The 7609-nt window shown below is 52.4% G+C and overlaps 1 long non-coding RNA gene across 3 annotated transcripts in view; it reads right to left on the reverse strand.

The window, feature by feature from the left end:
- Positions 1–5: 5 nt before the first annotated feature.
- The window catches only part of LOC109249023 (uncharacterized), a 39859-nt gene continuing 32255 nt past the window's right edge, over positions 6–7609 (reverse strand). The window contains exons 3-4 of one of the 3 annotated variants that reach the window (XR_008419632.1): positions 2972–4679; positions 6–1958 (exon numbers count right to left, since the gene is read on the reverse strand). This is a non-coding gene — a long non-coding RNA (uncharacterized LOC109249023). Of the gene's footprint in view, positions 1959–2880; positions 4680–7609 lie in introns of those variants that run through there. The other 2 variants (XR_002072413.2, XR_002072412.2) reach the window with 2 other exon arrangements.

Here is a 7609-nt window from a genome sequence, read left to right on the forward strand (position 1 = left end):
AGGGTGGCCGCCTGGGGAGGGGTGCGGGGGAGGGGCCGTCCTGCTTTTCTTCCCAGAGCACAGGAGATAAACAGTCGGGTGTGGCCAGGGCTGTTCCTACGGGCAGGGGGGCAAGCGTGATGGTCCCTGGGGAGCCTTACCATTAACATGAATTAACCGGGATGCTGTGTTCCCAGGCCAGCCCTGTTGGGGCATGGCAGTGAAGGCGACACCCTCCCAAACTCAAGAGCTGAGGAGGAGGTGCTGCGCTCCAGAGTGGACCCAGAGAGGCTGACAAACGGTCCCGCTGGTCTCTGGAGTCCAGGCAGGGCGCCAAGATGGCTGACCGCCATCCAAACCTAACCCCCTGACCACAGGGGCCGGAGCGGCTGCTGGAGCCTGGAGCCCCTGTCAGTGGCTGGCCGGGGCGACCCTTGGCTCTCCAGTGTGGTCTGTGAGCACTGTCACAGCCCAGCTGACTAACTTCCTCCACCCTCGCCTCCTGGCTGCACTTGCTGTCCCTCTCTGCCTGCAGCACGTCTCAGCCTGTTGGGTGGTCCTCACCATGAACCGAGGCCTCAGAGAAGCGGCAGGTGATGCGTAGAGAGCACTGAGGCCGAGGCTTCGGAGGGGAGCCCATCCCTTTCTGAGCCACAGCCGGATCCCAGGAAATCCAGTCTCTTCTCAGGGATGAGAATGGTCCCAGCAAGCTCCGTCAGCATTCAGTCCTTCCCTCCCCTGCCCTGCAGCAACCCCCTCTCTCCCCAGGGCCTCCTTCCTTTCAGCGGGGGGAGGTGCCCTGTCTGGCCTGGAGAAGGATCTCTTGGCCTTGGGGATGACCCCAGAGTAGGTATTGAGCAGCCGGGCCCTAGGGCGTCTGGAGGCCATGGGCCCATACCTGGAGGTGGACTAGACAGCTGGTGTGGCTCTGTACTCGCTCAAGTCCTCCTCCCCTCACCCCTGCACTGCCAGACCTCTCTTCTCCCTGTGGTCATGGACACACACACAAACTGCTTCCGGAGAGAATTAGAGCCCTTCACAGGAGGCGGCACAGCTGGGATCGTACCTCAGGTTTCTGAGTGAACATGAGCAAGTTAAGGAACAGTTCTCCGCTTCCATTTCTCCATGGGTAAGGTGGGTGTGATGGTCTCAGTCCAGCTCTAAGTGAAAAGCAAGTCGAACTATAGCTCTGCCTCAAGGGCCAAGGAGACGGCCTCGGCCCGACGGGGTGGGTGGCAGCAACGGGGTGAAGCTGGGCAGAGCCCACTCCTCCAGGGAGAGCCTGGGTAGGGCAGGTGGCAGGGTGCCCAAGCCCGTTCCCTTGCCTGTGGGTGGAGATGCAGGACCACGGGGCACGGAAGCTGCCAGAGCTGAGCAATCATGACATGAGGCCCCAGCCTTGGTGAGTCAGGACTCCCAGGGGCTCGCTTCCCTCCTGAACGCATTGTCTGCTGGGGTTTGGTCAAAGGCCAGACCGGCCTGCCGGCCACAGCCCTTCACCATCCTCTCAGACCAGGGGGCAAGACCGGCTCTGCAAAGACAGCGTGGAAGCCAAGCGTGGTCGGGGCTGGTGTCCTTGTCAGCATTCCTACTTGTCTTCTCTGGGGCCACATCGATGTCCCTTCTGCCTTGAACCACCCCACAACCTCCCAGCTGCCTCAGTCCCTTGGACATGCCTTTCGAGCCTGTTGGGAGAGGCTTTGCCAGGAAAACAGTGCCCAGGACGGGCAGGAAGTCACAGACGGGGCTCTGGAGACCCTGGTACCTGGGCTGGGTCACCATGGAGGAGGGAAAGGCTCCAGGTCACGGTGGCTTCTTGCTCTTAGGGCCACACCACCTCTGTCTCCCTGACCGCCTAGGCATGGGGGTGCTGGGGGGCATCCTCTCGTGTCCTAGCCGCCCAGGCCGTGCTCGGGGGGCTCCCAGTTGGTGTCCCGGCTTCAGGACAGCCGTGGCGGGTGGAGAAACTCGTGGGACTGCTGGGAGAAGAAAATATAAGAGGAGGCCTTTAAAAAAAAACCCTCTTACCTAAAAGGAGGTAAAGCAGAGAGGGAATGTGCGCGCGTGTGCACACGTGCTCCGAGAGGAGGAACAGAATGTAGCAGATCACTCTTCCTCTCCAGTACACCCACGTACTCACCCCTCCCTCACCCCTGACCCCTCGCTTCCTTGTGAAGGCCGGGACGCTAATTGTGGGGTGCGTCCAGGGAGGGTCACGCCTCTCCGGCAGGCCGAGCAGGATCTGGTGAAAGGGTAGGGCAGGCCGGGAGCCCAACTGTCCGACCTTCCGTCTCCTCCAGCTTTTCTCCCTGGGAGCCAGCCCTCCTCTCTCTCTACGAGCCCTGGGCCTCTGGCCGCTAGGCTTCCCAAGCAGCAAAGATTAATCTCAATATTGCTGTTACTCAATAGTATTTCCCATGCTGATTTAGATTTGAAGAGTTTTCATCCTCTCCAGCATACTTTCACCTCTATTATCTTATTTTTATGCTGATAATAAGGCAGGTGTTTTTGCCCCACCCCACCCCCATTGTACAGTCAAATTGAGGCACAGAATGATCTGCCTAAGGTCACAGAGCTGGCTAATAAGCAGGTGGACTGGTGGAGACTGGGTGTGTTATCAGCTGGGCCTGTGCCATGGGCCTTAGCTCACCCCTGCCCTGTCCTGGTGCCCCTGGCGCTCCAGATGCAATCTCCCTGAACCCCAACATTTTCTTCTCTTATAGGAACGGGCCCAGGCATGGACATTCCCCCCTCTCACACTTCATGTTTGAAATCTTACATAGTAGGGGCTCTGTGAATGAGACAGGCAGTCCTGGCCCTCATGGAGCAGACCACCCAGCCAGGCAGACAGACAGACAGACACAGAATGAGGCTGTCAGAAGGGACAGGATGTGCAGAGTGGAGGGTGCCTAGGGCCGTGCGGTCTCACTGCTCACCCCCAAGCATTTAGGCACAGCTCTGCCTCGCAGAGTTGGGGGTTCTCTCCACTTACCACTGGTGAGAGCCACTGAGTATCCTGAGCATCAGACAGGTATAGTGGCTGCTGGCCGGGGCAAACTCTGGCCTGACGGTTGTTCTTGATTCCTTCTTCCCTCCCACGGACCAATAGACCAGAATGTAAATGCATTTCCAAATGTATCCTCACTCCCTGCCCCGTGCACAAGTGCTAGGCTTCTCACACAGCTGCCGGAGGTGGGCGGAGGGGGGCGTGGGCCTGACCTAACAGTCCCCTTAGGCCTGTCCAGTTGCCCCAGACAATCCAGGTATCTGCCCCTGAGATTCTAGACTCTTCAAGACCCGAGCCCCGCCCTCCTGTTGCTCAGCTGGACAGGGCGCCTTGTGGCCCCGGTGATGAGCGGCTGTTGTCCCTCCCTGTGATGACGAGAGCAGATCCCTCTGAGAGGCTGAGTCTGACTCAGCTGTGCTCTCAGAGCATCTTGTTAGTCATGCCTGGGGCCTTCCTGGAGCAGGTGGCCCCGCTGGGGCCAGAAGGGATGCTGCTGGTGGTAGGTGGAACACTGTGGAAGGAACATGGGCCCAGTGACTCCCAGAAGAAGAGGAAAGCTGCGTCCAGAGCTCAGATCCACTTTTTAAGGGAAGTTGTGGGATTCTAGTTGCTTGTATATGTTTAGACTTTGACCAGCGTGGACGCTGGGTGAAGGAGCCCTATGTATAGGGCCTCATCTGACTCTGCCCGACATGTTCTCAGCCCTTGGGGAGAACTCAAGGCCTCAGTTGTCTGGCTGGGGTGTGAGGTGTGGGCAGCAGGAGCAGTTGCTGGGTTGCTGAATGGACGAGAATGCAGGCTTTCCTGGCACCAAGGGGACTGTAGCCACCAGACGGGTGGAGAGAGGGTGACTCTTTGCTGGGGTCATGACAGCAAGGCATTTTTAGCTTACTCTGCCTTCCAGAAAGGTGCCCTGTAAACCAGAGCGCAAGGCAGCACAGGTGGGTGTCAGGGCAGCCCTCTGTGGGTGGCAGCAAGTGGAGCCAGAGGGGCCTAGGCCTCAGCGGCCACGTGGCCTTGGGCAAGTCCCTTCCTCTCTCTCCCTTGCTTTCCCGATTTATAAACAGGGATATTGACTAGAAGGGTTTGGGTTGTATTCCCACTCTCAGTGTCTTGACTTAGGCTGTGCAAGGCAACGGGAGATGAGGGGGCAGCGACCCCTCTTGGTCATAAAGCTGCGACTCTCGGAGCATCTTCCCAGTGGTGGCCTCCAGCCAGGACGGAGTGTCAGCTGCGAGCAATTTTATTAGAAGGATTTTCAGAGAGTCCCCTACCCCTAAATATTGCCTCCTGCAGCCTGCCTGAGCTCTGGTTGTCTGTAGAAGGCCCCTGTTGTGTAGATACATAACTTGGGAAGATTCTAATGGTCTAATGGTCACGATTCTAATCCTTCTAATGGTCACTTCAAGGGAGAACTAGAAAGGAAGAGCCCTGAGGCAAGGCAGTAGGGGAGTTTTTATGACACTGGGCGAGGGGCAAGGCCCAGAGTATCACTTGGGTAGCGCAGGGCACCCCAGGGTGAGGCAGGTGGCCGGCTTCACCTGCTCGGCTTTGCTGGGGCCGGTCCTGCAGGGGCAACCCATGCAGAACAGGAGCTTGCGGGTCCCACGTGGACTCTGGTGGCTCACAGAGGAGGTCGGCCTTCTTGATCTCTCTTCTTCTCTTGGTTCTTGACTTCTGTGCTGGGCAGCTGCTGGGAATATCATCAAAGAGATCACAGAGCCATGGATTTGTTCCCGCCTGATGCTCCTAGCTTCCCCCAGATCATGTCATGGGGCTGCAAGCCCCACGCCCAGAAAATAAGCCATCCCCTTTGGCAATCAAACCAGGTGAGCTCGACGGTGCGATTCATTGAAGTCATTCCCCCAAACTTGAAAATACTCAAAAGCGCATTACATTTTTAAAATACAAATTTGTTCATGGAATTCTAAAAAGACATCACATGATGGAGAGTTTAGGTTAGGAAAACTGGCACTTTCTCATGCTTTATGTCTGTCTTAAATGTTATTTTTTCACAGAGGCGTCCCTAACCATCCTATCTAAATTAGATCTTTTGTGGCCCTGCATTTTTTAATTGAAGTATAATTAATCTACAGTGTTCTATTAGTTTCAAGTGTACAATAGAATGATTCAGCAGTTCTGTACATTACTCAGTGCTCATCATGATAAGTGTACTCTTAACTCCTGTTGCCTGTTTCACCCGTCCCCCCCACCCATCTCCCCTCTGGTAACCATCGGTTTGTTCTCTGTCGTTTTTTATTTGTCTTGTTTTCGTTGGTTTGTTCATTTGTTTTGTTTCTTAAATTCCACATATGAGTGAAATCATATGATATTTGTCTTTCTTTCTCTGACTTACTTCACTTAGCATAACACTTTCTAGATTCATCCATGTTGTTGCTAACGGCAGGATTTCACTATTTTTTATGGCTGAATAATATTCCATTATGTATATATGATGTATATAATACACACACACACACACACACACACACACACACACACACCACTTCTTTATTCATCCATCTATCAGTGGATACTTATGTTGCTTCTGTATGTTGACTATTGTCAACAATGCTGCAATAAACATGGGGGTCCTTATACATTTTTGAGTTAGTTTCTGTTTTCTTTGGGTAAATACCCAGTAGTGGAATTACTGGATCACCTGGTAAATCTATTTTTAAAATTTAGAGGAACCTCCATACCGTTTTCTATACTGACTGTACTAGTTTGTATTCCTACAGTGTATGAAGGGTCCCTTCTCTCCGCAATCTTCACTAACGCTTGTTATTTCTTGTCATTTTGAGTCTAGCCATTCTGACTGGTGTGAGATGATATCTCACTGTGGTTTTCATTTGCATTTCGCTGATGATGAGTGATGTGGAGCCTCTTTTCATGCATCTGTTGGCCACTCTTATGTCTTCTTTGGAAAGATGTCTATTCAAGCTCTGCCCATATTTTAACTGGGTTGTTTTTACGATGTTGAGTTGTGTAAGTTCTTTATATATTTTGGATATTAACCCTTTGTCAGGCATATCATTTACAAACATCTCCAGTGGTTTCCTTTGCCACGCAAAAGCCTTTTATTTTGGTGTAGTCCTAATAGTTGCATTTTGCTTTTGTTTTTTTGCCTCAGGAGACATATCTGGGAAAACGTTCCTATGTCTGATGTCAGAGAGATTACTGCCCATGTTTTGTTTTGTTTTTCTAGGAATTTTATGGTTTTAGCTCTCACATTTAGATCCTTAATCCATTTTGAATTTATTTCTGTGTATGGTGGAAAACAGTGGTCCTATTTTATTCTTTTGCATGTAGCTGTCCAGTTTTCCCAGCACCATTTATTGAGGAGATGGTCTTTTCCCCGTTGCCTATTCCTGCCTCCTTTGTTGTAGATTAATTGACCATAGATGTGTGGGTTTATTTCTGGGCTCTCTGTTCTGTTCCATTGATCTATGTGTCTTTTTTTTTTTTTTTTTTTTAAACACACACTTAACCTGCTGTTGCTATGTGTCAGGCACTCTTCTAAGGGCTTTGCAAGGATTAACTCATTCAATCTTCGCAGAATCCTTGTCAGGTACTCCTACTTTCTCTATTTTACAGTTATGGGGAGAAACCAAGGAACAGAGAGGTCAGGAAATCCAGCCAGGCTGGTACAGCTGGCGAGTGGCAGAGCTGGGATTCGAACCCAGGCGGCTTGGCTTTTGAACCAGCGGTCTCAGCATTGTGTTCTGCTCCCCCAATCACAGCTTGCAGTGTGCTTTGTCCATGGTCTCCCTCCCCCTTTGGCAGCGGAGCTCCCTGCCCTCTCATCCACTTTGCTCAGCAAGGTCAAGTGAATGAACAAAGGCTGAGAGAGGGGAAGTGCCCATAAGCTAACTACCTTAGACACTAATTATGATACTTTTGACAGATTGTGGATCTTCACACCATGGGTAGGAACCACTCCCGTCAGTCCCAACGTCGTCTTTGTGAGGGCGGAACGGCCAGCTGTGCCAACACACCTGGGGCAAGAGGCCAGTGAGGGGCCTCGTGCCAGTGCCTGGCTCCTGCTTGGCTGCTCCCGGCTCCTCTGTCTTGCCCTTGCCCTTGCTCACTCCCTTGCTAACTCTCTGAACCTCCTTATCTCTGTCTGCCTGTCTCATCCGCTTCTCTTTGTTCCTGTCTGTGCCTCCAGACCCTCCCCCAGACTACTGAGGTTTGAGGACACGAAATAGAAATTTTATTTCATGAACACTATTGGGCAGGGTAAAACCAACATCAGCACAGCTGGCATTAGATGTAGGCAGATGGTTACTTTGGGATCCTAAAAAGCAGTTTAAGTTGAGTTATCTGTTACGTCGTGGGTTCGGAAGCTGCTGGAATCCCGGGTCCTGTCTGATCCCTGCAGTGGTGGTGCTAAGGGGTGGCTTGGGGGGTTAGATGCCCCTAAGTTTCCATTAGTTCCAAACAAATGTGCAATAATGCCAAAAGACAGGGATCTGTCTGCTCTCTGTGTTGCTCATTATCTTCCATCAAGCCTTTATAACAAGTGGGGCTGGAAGGCTCGGTTCTTTCCTTCCTTCCTTCCTTCCTTCCTTCCTTCCTTCCTTCCTTCTTTCCTTCCTTCTTGGTCCCTTGCACATGTTA

The sequence above is a fragment of the Panthera pardus genome, unplaced genomic scaffold, assembly GCF_024362965.1.
Source record: "Panthera pardus isolate Hobbes unplaced genomic scaffold, ASM2436296v1 HiC_scaffold_6, whole genome shotgun sequence".
Taxonomy (NCBI): domain Eukaryota; kingdom Metazoa; phylum Chordata; class Mammalia; order Carnivora; family Felidae; genus Panthera; species Panthera pardus.